The sequence below is a fragment of the Notechis scutatus genome, chromosome 4 (assembly GCF_049901735.1).
Source record: "Notechis scutatus isolate UNSWTSFEM ecotype Mainland chromosome 4, rNotScu1.2, whole genome shotgun sequence".
NCBI lineage: Eukaryota > Metazoa > Chordata > Lepidosauria > Squamata > Elapidae > Notechis > Notechis scutatus.
The window spans coordinates 61189316-61203931 of NC_142012.1; positions in this window are offsets into that span (position 1 = coordinate 61189316).

The following is a 14616-nucleotide window of genomic DNA, read 5'->3' on the forward strand; positions in this document are numbered from 1 at the left end:
TGGCCAAACCTTGTAAATGATCTTATGCAAATCCTGAAGGATTTTTTTGAAGTGGCTAAGAGAGCAAATATTGATTCTATTTTCAAAAAGAGGGAAAAAGGAAGATCCAACAAACACAAAGTATTCAATTGGACATCAGTAACTGAGAAGTTCCTAGGTACATTCATAAAGAGATTTATCTGTAAGCACATTGAAATCAATGAAGTAATTACCAGAAGTCAGCATGGAATTGTAAAGGAGAATCTTACTCTTTCTCTTTTTTTAAATCAGAGAGCTTCATGAATGGATTCTGGGTGTGCTCTAAGCTATAATATACCTTAAGTTCAGCAAAGCATTTGATAAAGCATGTCATGGAAATTAATTGTGATTGAATGTCATGGTAATTATTACAAAACTGGCTCAAAAATTGTACTGAAGAAATACTCAACTAAATGTGTAATTTTGATTTTTTTTTTCAAGTGCAGGCACCTTGGGAAACCAGAACTTCATTTTATTAAAAAAAAATAGCATAATGAAATTATTGATTTACTCAATGAACAAGGATGCTGAATTTTTCTATAACATCCATGGCATTTATCTTTCAAAACTAAAGAAAGAAATCGTTCAGAAAAAAAGACCCAAAGACATGTACAGTCAATCTTCACTATTCATGAAGTCCATGTTTGTGGGTTTGCTCACTCAGTAACATTTATTTGTGACCCCAAAATTAAGACTTGCAGTACTTTCACAACTGTTTGTGGACACATTGGGAACATTTGAGTTGTTTGATGCCTCCTAAGGCTGAACAATGCTCTGCCTTCTTGTTTCAGTTCTCATTCCATAAACTAATGTCCTGTATTTTCTAGGAACAATGGTTGAATATTTTGCTAAATCAGTGTCCATGGTGACCTTATAAAAGCATACCTACCACGAATAATGAGGATTGACTGCATATTTATGTTTCTAACAATGAGAAGTTACAAACCTAAGAACGTATGCAGCTTCTTTAAAGAAGCATTTTCAACACCAGTTAATCCCACCCTGGAAAGAGTGTGAATTATTTTGAAACACGGATGGTCGGACTTGGTGGCCAAAACAGCTCATCCAATTCTGTGATTCCCATTAAAAGATATTATCCACGGTCCGTACAATCTCCCTTCTCAAGCAATCCCGCTGAGAGGGGAAAGGCTCAGCCATGAGTTTTCTGCAGCAGCCCCCCCCAACCCATTGTATCCAACACAATTGTTGTCCCTATACAAACACTACAGCCTTAAGCATAAAAAACACATCAAAAGCTCAGCCTATAGAAATGGATGAGTGCTTTTGACCTATGCTGAGATTGGAAAATGGGCCAGGGAGAAGCTTTACGGGTGGAAGGCAAGGTCTTTGTCCGTATTGGGCTCACGCTCTGCATTTTCCATTACTAGCAGGTCATGGAGAAGACTTGCTGTCAGGCGCTGGAGAATTACTGAGGCAAAAGATGAAGCCGGTCTAAATGGATAACTTCCTTAAATAAGATAATCTGTGTTTATTCCCTTCTGAAGTACAAGTAATCCTTGACTTACAACCACAATTGAGCCCAAAATTTCTGTTGCTAAGTGAGACCTATGTTAATGGGAATTTTGTCCCATTCTATGACCTTTCTTGATACCGTTGTTAAGTGAATCACTGCATTTGTTAAATTAGTAATTCAGTCAGAGGTGGTATTCAGTAGGTTCTGACCAGTTCTGGAGAACCGGTAGTGGAAATTTTGAGTAGTTCAGAGAATCAGCAAATACCACCTCTGACTGGCCCCACCCCCATCTATTCTCCGCCTCCCATTGAGTCCCAGCTGATTGGCTGGGTCTTCTTTCGTTGCCCTGCACAGGAGAACGGAGCTGGAAAGCAGGTTAGTGGGGTGGGGAGGGAATGGGGATTTTGCATATCCTTCCCCTGCTACGCCAACCAAGCCACGCCCACAGAACCAGTAGTAAACAAATTTGAATCCCACCACTGAATACAGTTGTCAAGTGAATCTGGATTCCCCATTGATGTTACTTGTCAGAAGGTCACAAAACAGAATCACGTGACACTGGGACACTGCCACCGTCATAAATATGAGCCAGTTGCCAGGCATCCAAATTTTGATCACGTGACCCTGGGGATGCTGCAACGGTCACCCTAAACCAGGGGTGGGATTCAAATTTTTAACAACCAGTTCTGTGGGCGTAGCTTAGATGGTGGGCGTGGCTTGGTGGTAATGTGACTGGGTGGACATGGCTTGGTGGTCATGTTATTGGCTAGGTATGGCCAACTCAATATCACTCGCATTGAGGCACGCATCTCCTCACCTGGCCTCTCATAACCGTGGGGATGCTGCAACAGTCGTAAGTGTGAAAAATGGTCATAAGACACTTTTTTCAGTGCCATTGTAACTTTGAATTTTCACTCCACGCAAGCAAAGTACCAGCAAAGGAGGGGAAAATAACTCCAGAGGAAGTTCCTGAGACAGGAAGTCTAGTCCTGTCAAGAATGTAATAAGGGTTAACGGAGAGGCAGTTTCTATAAGCAACACCAGAATGTTTCCTTCCTGCTTTCCTTACAGGATTAGGCCAGTAATTTCTTCTAACAACCAGTTCTCCAAACTGCTTAAAATGTTAACAACCAGTTCTAGCGAATAGGTGCGAACTGGTAGAATCCCACCCCTGCCCTAAACGTCATCATAATCATCCTGGTAGAATTGTAGAATCCGAGGGCTGAAGGTCTTCTAATCCAATCTCCTGGCCAAGTCAGGAGACCTTATTGTATCCCAGACAAATAGCTGTCCAGTCTTTTTCTTGGAAGACTTCCAGGGATGGAGTACCAACAACTTCAGGAAGCAAGCTCTTCCATTGATTAATTGTTCTCACTGTCAGGAAATTTCTCCTTAATTTCAGATTCTTGAGCTTTCACCCATTGCTTCTTGTCTCTCCCTCAGGTGCTTTAGACCAGGGGTCACCAACCTTTCGGACCTCAAGGACCAGTCAAGTCATAATTTTAAATCCCGCGGACCACTAATATGATCTGCCTAATGACCGGCTGGGTGGGCATGGCTAGGTCGTCATGTGACTAGATGGGTGTGGCCAACTCACTGTCACTCACATCGAGGGGTCCCTCGCTGGCCTCTACTCACCCCTCCCCTCCCAGCCACTCCTCGCCTGCCCAACAGGACTCCTTAGGGCTCCAATAGGAAGCAGTTGTTGGAGCTAAGCCGTCACCACAAGAAAAGAGTTGGCAAAACAGCTGGCTCAGTTCAAATTGGATCTGACCGAGAAGGAGGCTCAGCAGAAGCACCTCACTGAGGACTATGAGCATAGGCTTTCCAAGCAGAGGGAAGACCTGCAGGAGTGCAAGGCCAGGCACTGGCACCCGGAGGCTCAGCGGGATGAGATGGTCAGCCAGTTCCAGGCCATGATGCAGTCCCACTGGAGCGAGGCCCTCCGGCTCTTCTCCACCAGCGGCCCTTCCCTCCAGCCTTTGCCCAAAGCCCCCCACCAGGAGGCTGAAGCAGACCCCAAGTTGGAATTTCTGCTCCCCTCCTACCTACACAAAAAGACCCCGAAGGGGGAGACTCTCTGCAGCAACACAAATGTTCATTGCATGCATCCGGCCCAAGGCCCATAGTTTGAGGACCCTTAATTTGGTGCAATATAAACAAATGCAAATAATTTTTCTGCGGACCACCAAAATTTTCTCGCGGACCACCAGTTGATGACCACTGCTTTAGATAATAAGTTGACCCCATTCTTCCTGTGATAGCCCCTCAAGTATCAGTAGATGGCTAACATGCTACCCCTAATCCTTCTCTTTGTTATGCAGGACATACTATATCTAGTTCCCTTGACTGTTCATTATACTGTTAAGCCTCTAGACTTCTTATCATCTTTGTTGCTCTTTCTAGAGTCTCTTGTTTATATCATCGTGACCACAACTGGATGCAGTAGGCCAAGTGTGGCCTCACAAGTGCGGTATAGGGAGGTACTATCGTTACTTCTCATGATCTTGACGCCATCTCTCTGTTTATGCAGTCTGGCACTGCATTGGCTTTTTTGGAAGCTGCAGCACACTGCTGTGTCATACTTAAGAGGTGGTGCATTAATACACCCAGATCATTTTTACAGTTACTACTGTTGAGCCAGATACCGCTTATTCTATACCTGTGTGTTTGATTTTCCCTGCCTAAATGCAGGACCTTGCTTTTCTCACCACTGAACTGCATCTGGTTGGATCGGGCTCAATGCTCACGTCTGTCAAGACCCTTCGGAATCTTGAGTCTATCTTCCAAAGTGTTGACAATTCCCCCCCAATTTGGAAATTTAATTTGCGAATTTGATGAGTTTCCCTTCTATCTGCTCGTGTAGGCCGTTTATGAAAATGTTGAAGACACTGGGACCACACACACTGAGTGTGGTTGGTCAGCCAACTGCGAATCCATCGGATGGTAGAACTGTCTATCCCACATTGTTTTTAACCAAGAAATAGGCTGTGGTCTACTTTGTCAAATGCTTTACTGAAATCCAAGTAAACTACATCCACAGCATTTTCCTGATCCACTAATTTAGTTACTTTATCAAAGAAGGCAATAAGGTTTGTCTGATATGATCTGCTTTTGACAAACTCTTACTGGCTTCTAAGGATTGCTATATTCATTTCCAGAGGCTCACAAATCTGTAACTTGATTATCTTTTCTATGATTTTCTCAACTATTGATGTCAAGCTAATTAGTCTATAGTTTCCTGGATTCATTTTCACCCGGTCTTCCTGAAGATTGGAATCACATTAGCACTTTTCCAGGGCTCTGGCCCGGAGCTCTGAAAAATGTCATTCAATAGTTCTGAAATCACATCTGCCAGCTCTATAAACACCCTGGGATGTAAACTATCTGGTCCTGGCAATTGGAATTGGTCTAAAGTGGATAGCAGTAGAGGTATTTAGCAGGTTCTGACCAGTTCTGGAGAACCAGTAGCGGAAATTTTGAGTAGTTCGGAGAACCGGCAAATACCGCCTCTGATTGGAGATTTTACAGTATCCTTCCCCTGCCACGCCCACCAAGCCACACCCACAGAACCGGTAGTAAAAAAAATTGAATCCCACCACTGGTGGATAGGGATTTTTTTTTAAAAAAATAATTTCTTATCTATTTTGACCTGTGTTCCTGTTCTCTCCTGTTCTGTCTCCCACTGCGCTGTTCTTGAAAAGCTGAGCATTCCCCGCCTCCTTCTTGGGTAAAGATAAATGCAAAGAAGGAATTAATTAGCACTGCTTTCTCTCTAGTGCCCATCACCTTCTTGCCATTTTCTCCCATTAGTGGACCAATAGTTTCCTTGACTTTTTTCTTGTCCCATACAGAAAATTTATTTTGTGTTATTTTTGACATTTGTTGCAAGTCTTAGTTCATTCTGAATCCACCTTCCTGATTCCATCTCTGCAGATTCGGGCTAGTTGCTGATATTCTGCTTTACTGATACGTCCCCGTTTCCATTTTTTATATTTGTCTTTCTTGTCCCTCGGTTTGTGAGGGAGCTCTTTGTACAACCATGCTATCTTCTCTGATGTCTTTTGTTTTTCTTTCTCTGTGGTACTGTTTTCTTTGGGCCTTTTTTCCTTCAAGATTTCTTTCCATCCATGGAATCCTTCCAAATCTCAGTTTGTTTTTGTGGAAGTCACTGCTCTTAAAGTCTCAAACACTTTGTTTGACTTTGTTCAGTTGCCTGTGGCAGCATTATGGCAAATGCTGGTATGACATGTACCCCAAAGTTCCTAAACTTTGAGTCACTCAATCATTTCATTTTTATTAGTTAGGATTAAATTCTTACTCTTAAATCCTTAGCTCTTTCTTCTAACTTGTTAACCTGAAAAGTACTGAGCCCTCGCTGAACCTCACGGTAGCATTGCCTTTGGCTAGAGTAAGGCTAAAATCTCTTTTATGAGGTAAGTGAGACAGCTGGGCAATGCAAGCTACAAACACATGCCCTTCACTTTCAATTTCTGTGCCAGTGTGAAAATTCTAAGTATGCTCCACATTTCAGTGATCTAGAATCACTGGGCATTACTGCCAAATGAACATGATTTCTCTTATAGCAGGGAGAATCACAGAGAGTAATTATTTCTTTTTGTAATATGAAATAGGGATGCTTGATTTCACATGTATCCCTCACTCCTCACTCACTGCCTTCCATCGAGGACCTGTATACTGCATGAGTCAAAAAGAGGGCTGTGAAACTATCTACAGATCCCTCACATCCTGGACATAAACTGTTTCAACTCCTACCCTCAAAACGATGCTATAGAGCATTGCAAACCAGAACAACTAGACACAAGGACAGGTTTTTCCCAAACACCATCACTCTGCTAAACAAATAATTTCCTCAACACTATCAAACTATTTACTAAGTCTGCATTACTATTACTATTAATCCTCCCATCCTTCCTTTCACCCATCCCCTCCCACTTATGACTATATGACTGTAACTTTGTTGCTTGTATCCTAACTATTTTTATTGACTGTTTCCTAGTATGATTTGATTGCTTGTTGTACCCTATGACTATCATTAAGTGTTGTACCTGGTGATTCTTGATGAATTTATCTTTTCTTTTATGTACACTGAGAACATTTGCACCAAGACAAATTCCTTGTGTGTCCAATCACACTTGGCCAATAAAGAGTTCTTTCTTTCTTTCTTTCTTTCTTTCTTTCTTTCTTTCTTTCTTTCTTTCTTTCTTTCTTTCTTTCTTTTCTATCTATCTATCTATCTATCTATCTATCTATCTATCTATCTATCTATCTATCTATCTAAAGCAGATTGAAACTGATCTGCAGCTATCCTCACTCAAGCAGACTTCAAAACCACATTAGATGCTTTTAGGTGGGCAAATGAATAAACTTTTCTTCTGTAGGCAGAATTCATGTGGTTGTTTTATTTTTTATTTATTTTATTTTATTTGGTTTGTCAATTGCTTACAAGATAATAGGTATAAGTAAAAACATAGTTATGAATACATGGATACATATAAGAAAAATATAAAAGAAACAATCGGACAGGGACGGTAGGCACGTTGGTGCGCTTATGCACGCCCCCTACAGACCTCTTAGGAAAGGGGTGAGGTCAATAGTAGAAAGTCTAAGGTTAAAGTTTTTGGGGTTTGGGGAAGAAACCACAGAGTCAAGTAAAGTATTCCAGACATTGACCACTCTGTTGCTGAAGTCGTATTTCCTGAAATCATGTTTGGTGCGATTAACCTTGAGTTTGTATCTATTGTTTGCTCTTGTGTTGTTATGGTTGCAGCTGAAGTATTCATTGACAGGTAGGACGTTGCAATGTATGATTTTATTTACTATACTTAGATCGGATTGAAGGCAGCGTAGTTCTAGGTTTTCTAGATCTAGAATTTCAAGTCTGGTGGCATAAGGTATTCTGCAACGAGTAGAGGAGCGGAGAACTCTTCTTGTGAAATATTTCTGGACTTTCCCGACTGTGTTAATATCAGATACATAATGTGGGTTCCAGACCGATGAGCTGTATTCGAACATTGGTCTAGCAAATGTTTTGTATGCTCTAGTTAGTAGTGTAATATTGCCAGAGAAAAAACTACGTAGGATTAGGTTAACAACTCTTAATGCCTTTTTGGCTATGGAGTTGCAGTGGGCTCTAGCACTTAGGTCATTTGAGGTGAGTACTCCAAGGTCCTTGACAGAGCTTGGGTCATCAACAAGGTCTTGACCATTCAGCCTGTATTTATTGGTTGTAAGCCTTATTGATTCATCACCAATATCCCATCTGATTTACTGTAATTTAGTAGGTAGCAAGAAGTACCAAAGCAGCCACCTGACTATGCTAATAGACCAAGCATGGAATTTTAACTGACCAGGTCATCAACTGTCAAACCAGTCGCTATTACAGATAGTCCTGCACATACAACAATTAATTTACAACAGCACTGAAAAAAAGTGACTTATGAACATTTTTCACAGTTACAACCTTTGAAGCACCCTCATGACCATGGGATCAAAATTCAGATGCTTGGTTCATACTTATGACCCTTGCTCTGTCCCAAAGTCATGTGATCCCCTTTTGTGACCTCCTGACAAGCGAAAGTCAATGGGGAAGCCAGATTCATTTAATAACCAGCTTACTAGCTTTGGTGGTGCAGTGGTTAGAGTGGTGTACTGCAGGCCATTTCTGCTGACTATCGGCTGTTAAATCCCACTGGGCTCCAGATTGACTCAGCCTTCCATCCTTCCACGGTGGATAAAATGTGGACCAAGATTGTTGGAGGCAATAGGCTGACTCTGTAAACCGCTTAGAGAGAGCTGTAAAGCACTATAAAGCGGTATATAAGTCTAAGCGCTATTGCTATTGCTACTAATTTACCAGCTGCAGTGATTCACTTAACAACTGGGGCAAGAAACGTCCTAAAATGGGGCAAAATTCACTTAACAAATGTCTCACTTAACAACAGAAAATTTTGGACTCAATTGTGGTCGTAAGTCAAGGACTGCCCGCATTTTTGCTAAACTTTTCTCAAGATCAGAAAGTTGAAACTGATAAATTGACACAGGTTGTTGATTTGTTAGCAGGGAAGTCACTATTTCTGGGATTTTGTTTTGTTTTGTTAATACTGAATTTCTAGCTCAAGATTTACAAACATTTTTCATTCGTTGGTGACAGATATAGTTCAGATTGATTTATGGGGGCAACTCACACTTGTCAAAGCCTTGTAAAAGAATATCCAATATATTTTTCTGCAGTATTTATGCACTTTATTTTCCTTCCTTGTAAAAGGACACAAAAGAAGTGTAATACAACATATAAGAAATTGGGCTGAAATCTCAAGATCTGTGTTGAGATCTTGTCTTTAGCCTGGAGCTATTTGTTGGAAGGCGGGGTGGGTTGGGGGAGGGAGAGGTTTTAATCTTTCACTGTCGGTGACCTGACTATATAACAAAAGTATCCCTGCTTAACAAGTATGATGTGAGCATGAACATAAACCAGATGGCTCAGTGGTGGAATTCAATTTTTTTTACTACCAGTTCTGTGGGTGTGGTTTGGTGGGCGTGGCTTGGTGGGTGTAGCAGGGGAAGGATAATGTAAAATCTCCATTCCCTCCCCACCCCACTAACCTGCTTTCCAGCTCTGTTCTCCTGTGCAGGGCAACCAAAGAAGATCCAGCCAATCAGCTGGGACTCAGGAGGCGGAGAATAGATTGGAGGCGGGGCCAGTCAGAGGTGGTATTTGCTGGGTCTCCAAACTACCCAAAACTTCCATTACCGGTTCTCCAGAACCGGTCAGAACCTGCTAAATACCACCTCCGAGATGGTTCCTTGCAAATTCAAAGTTCTTCTGTTTTTTCTTCTCTCCTATTTATTGCTCTCCTGTACTGTTGCCTTTTGTTTCAGCTTTTCTGTGCATTTTCTTTCATCCTCCTATTTTATTATTATTTCTTGTTTCACCTGGTTTTCATTCAACATTTAATAAATGTTCCCCTCTGCCTCAATGATCAATTCACTCCTCTCCCTCTGAGTGGTTAGTCTTCAAGTTATTTATTTTGCTGTCATCCTTTTTCTGGTTTGGCAGTTTCTATGTTTATTTCTCTGCTTGTATGGGTTTATTAGCTACCGGGCTAATAATTTTCTTCCTCCTCCTCCATTATTAATATCCATTAATAGTAATACTTTATCTCTTGGCTTCTTAGATTATTGAGCCCTTATTTCAGAATCATCAATACTCTTGATTATACCCAGCACTAATGTTGTTTTCACATCTTTTATTTTATACTAACATCACCTGTTATCTTACAGCTTCCTGTTCTTGTTTTTCTTTGATAGTTCTCATTTTCCTCTTCTACTATCTTAAAAACATACATTCTCTTTGATCAATTTCCATACCTATTCCAGTTAAGCCTTGTATATTTCTCTATACTATTTCTAATGATTCAACTCAAAATTATACATTATCTTCTACTATTTTCACTTTGTTTTGATTGTGCTTCATGTAATTATGTTACACTTTTTTGAGTGGCTTCCTCTATTGTTTTTTATGAAATATAAAATTCCTTTAGCTTTAAGACTTTCTAGCCTTGTTTTGTGCTACGTGTAACTGATTTTTTTTTCCAATTCCTCTTTTCTTCCTCCTCTCTCTCAATTCATTTACCATTAATATCTTAAATTTTGTACTCGTTGGTGCAACCTATTTTACATACATACATACATACATACATACATACATACATAGTGCCTTTCATCAACCAATACGAATATAGTAAACTATAAATAATACAAATAATCATGAAATGCAATAAGTACAATCCTAAGACATTAAATACATATATTTCAAGTGTTTCTTTACTGTTTTAGGATTGTGCTATACATACATACATTTTATGTATATATATATTACAAACTCTCTGTAATGGTAGCTTAAAACTCTTACACACACACACACACACACATAGAGAAAGATATATGTATTTGCCATCTCACTTAGGTCTTAAAGAGGAGCATGCAATTACGGGGCTAGTTGGTGGCCTCCTCTGTCTTTTAATTACCTTTTAATATCAAATTTTAACTATCCTTGCCTCTATTTTAAATTTTTATATTCAGTTTTAATATTTTTAACATTTTTACACCACTAAGAGTGGTGGTTTCTCAATGTGATAAATAAATAAAATAAAGGCAATAAAAATTCAACAGAACAAAACAACTTTAAATTCCGAACCAAGATAAAAAACATGACTTGGAATTAAATCACTGTGACATCCATTTTAATCACAGTATGTGGAGAAAATGTTCTAGAAGTCGTGTGCCAGAACAGTAAAAGGGAGGTCATCCATCAGGGCAAACAATTCCACTGAGATATGAAATCTGGGCTTGTATCCAGATTGAAAAAGATTCCAGTAATGAATGTCTTCCCAAATTATCTGTAGTTGCGCTCCCAATGTTTGTCTTCCAAGACTTTGCTGTTAGGAAGTAGGTGATTGTCCGCAAGCTCTCCTTGATCACTCATAATGAGCACCCACACAATTATCTTTTTCAAAGTTATTGTTACCATGCTATTTTTGAAAAGTATATGACTGACTATCCACTCAAAACCAATTCCTTGTAATGTAAGTAATAAAAAAGGATGAGAATAAAACCTAAACATAATTGAAATTCATTCTTTCATTTACTTTCTCCACGTAGCTCAAACTTTTCATAGAAGCATCAACTGAAACATCCTAGCGATCAATGACATATTTAATGGAACCATATCAAGAATGGAATCAAATTCAAGGCAAATACGTGTGGTTGAAGTTCCTTGCACATGAGACTCAAGCATTCTATTACTACCTAGAGAAAACAGACTTTATTAACTCATATGTTACACATATCTCTGGGACTGTTACTCAGTGATCTATGAATGCTTTGCCATTGGTCCTCTCAAAAAGTAGATTCAATAATCTCTTTTTGCTTGTGTTCAGTTGTATTCATTGACCAATTTCTGCCATAGCTTTTTTAGTCATTTTCCAGCTAGATGGCTAGGGTTGAGGAGTTGGGACTCCATCTCAAGGTGAGTTGATCTTTCCTCCCACTGCCCTACAGATATAAATATTTTTCCAACATTTTCTTTAGGAAACCAGAAGTGAGAACAAACATGTTGATTGTGGAGGAAGAAGGAGTATACTCTTAAGTGTCTGTAAAAATTTTCCCTGGGTTCTCCTGTAGCTAATTCTGCAGAGGTTGGGTGGGTTAGATATCTCTAATAGCAGACTGCAATTTGTAAGTTACATTTACAGATAAGAAAGGGATGGTTTCATCTTTATTCTCAAGAACAACTAAGCATATTTAAGCTAAGAAGGGTGAAGAACTGACAGGCAAGACGTATTGCTTCTGCCACACAAAAAACTAGGCCCAGTGAGAACACGTATCAGCAAAGGCAAGAAGAAAAGAGATCTTAGACAAAATAAGGGGATCTGATGAACCAACAAGTTGTATCAATGCTATCAGAATATATCCGTCTGGCTGTTGTAGGATAGAGAGACTAGACTCTGTTACAAGGATCTCCTGACATTCTTAAACTACAACATGGTTTTCTTTGACTTTTAACTAGGTTATTATGTGCAATTTGCAATCACGATTTCTAAATTATTGTTATTTAGCATTATGTAAGAAGCCGGCTAATCACGTTCAGTCGATTCCGCTTCAAACTAGCTATGGCTTAACTTGTTGCATAGATTCAAATCTAACACAGTTTTTGCATTCTGGTCACTGTATTTTGGAACAAACTCAGATTTCTGTTTCTCTAATGTTTAATCCATATTGCAAGCTTCCAAACAATACTGTGTTGCATAATTATCACCACTTATCTGTGTCTGAAAAACATGTTTGGTATAAATAATATTTTACAGCCATTTCCATGCTGTGGAATATGAGAATAGGAAGGGTGAAATGACAAAGGCTTGTCTCTGTCACATGAAGTCTGCAATTCAGACAGAGGACATAAAAAGCAGACAAGTGACAGTGAAAAGAATGATGTTATATAGTTTTTTCAATGCCCTTTTCGCTATCCCAAGCAGCCACCAGAAAGCTGCTCCAATTTCTGCAGTCGTCTCCCCACTAAAAGCAGCATTTAAATGCTCTGGTCTGGGGGGTGGGAGGATAACAGCAGATCAATACAATCAGAGATTATTCATTGATTTTAATTTAGGAACCATGTGCTTGCTGACTCAGCAAGTGATCGAAGAACAACATTGTCTTCCAGGGAAGCAGGATACCATTCTCTGTTTCTATTTTCTCTCTTTTTGTTCTCTAAAAACACTGGTTTTGCCATTTTCTCTAAGCCAATTGACCACACTGGTTAATCTGAGGAGATTTAGATACTGTATAAATGTGGAAGAAGGTCAGTCTACTTTTTTTCCACAAACATCAAGAGGAAACAATAATTGAGACAGACTTTTTTAAAAAAATCTTTTGTAATATAAGAAACAGTTAACTTTCAACTCCTCCCCTCAGGAGGCTCTTATAGGGCATTGCATGCCAAAACAATTAGATGTAGGGACAGTTTTCCCCCCTCGTGCCATCAGTCTGCTGATTACCCAATTCTCACACTACTACCTTATGTCTAAATATATTTATCCAAGTTATATGGCTGTAGTACTGTTTTTAGACTTTACTATTCCCTCTTACTGGTATCATTATTATGATGATGATTACTCTGTTTGCTTTGCATGTTCACTGAGAGCTTTTGCACAGAGACAAATTCCTTGTTGTCTAATCACACTTGCCCAATAACGTATTCTAATAAAGTATTCTAATTTTCCAGTTCTATAACCTGAAAAGAACCTAAACCAACTGGACTACCCATTACCCAAGCTAGAATCAACTGATCTTAATATCTATCAGCAATTTAGATCTGAGTGAGTATCTGTACCGAATAAAACAGGCTGTTTACAATCAACTTTAACTACAAAAGTCTGATTCTGTTGCCAAAATCTTGGCCAAGATCTCACATGGCAGCTGATTTTTGCATCACATTATTGAGTCTGTCATCTGCACCTCTATAACTGTCTGGTTTGGTTCTGCAATCCAACAGGACAAACACAGACTTCAGAGAGTAATTAGGACTGCAGAAAAAACAATGGCTATCAACCTGCCTTCCATCGAGGACCTGTATACTGCACGAGTCAAAAAGAGGGCTGTGAAAATATTTACAGACCCCTCACAACCCAGACATAAACTGTTTCAACTCCTTCCCTCAAAATGATGCTATAGAGCACTGCACACCAGAACAACTAGACACAAGGACAGGTTTTTCCCAAATGCCATCACTCTGCTAAACAAATAATTCCCTCAACACTGTTTACTAAGTCCGCACTATTATTACTATTAATCTTCTCATCACTCCTTATCACCCATCCCCTCGCACTTGTGACTGTATGACTGTAACTTTGTAGCTTGTATCCTTACGATTTATATTGACTGTTTCCTAGTATGACTTGATTGCTTATTGTACCCTATGACTATTATTAAGTGTTGTACCTGGTGATTCTTGACTCTTGACGAATGTCTCTTTTTTTTTAGGTACACTGAGAGCATTTGCACCAAGACCAATTCCTTGTGTGTCCAATCACACTTGGCCAATAAAGAATTCTATTCTATCTACACCAATCCACAGTCTAAGAATAGTTAATCACAATAGTCAAAGCCAAACAAACCACACCAATGCACAAACTGAATCATGTTCAAAATAAAATACTTATTTATTCTGTGCCAATATGTTTATTTGTAGCCCTTACTGCCATGAATTTTTAATCTCCAATCCAATTCTAGTTTATGTTTGGGATGATTTACCTTAACTTTTTCTTTATCAATACTTCGGCTTATTTCCTTCTGCTCACTTTTCTCACATGAGAAAACAGAGTGGGGTCTCCCAGAATAGACAGGACACTTAAACTAGTATTGTGTGACTCAGGCACAATTCCTTGTTTGATGTATCCATCATAGTTTTATCAGTATCCCTGGACAGTGTCCAACTGGATTCAGGAAACTCTGGTTCCATCAGCTGTCTGGGCAGGCCTTGTTACGTAATCCAGCAGGATAGACATTGATTCCACAATAACCACAATAACAACACCAGAATAAAA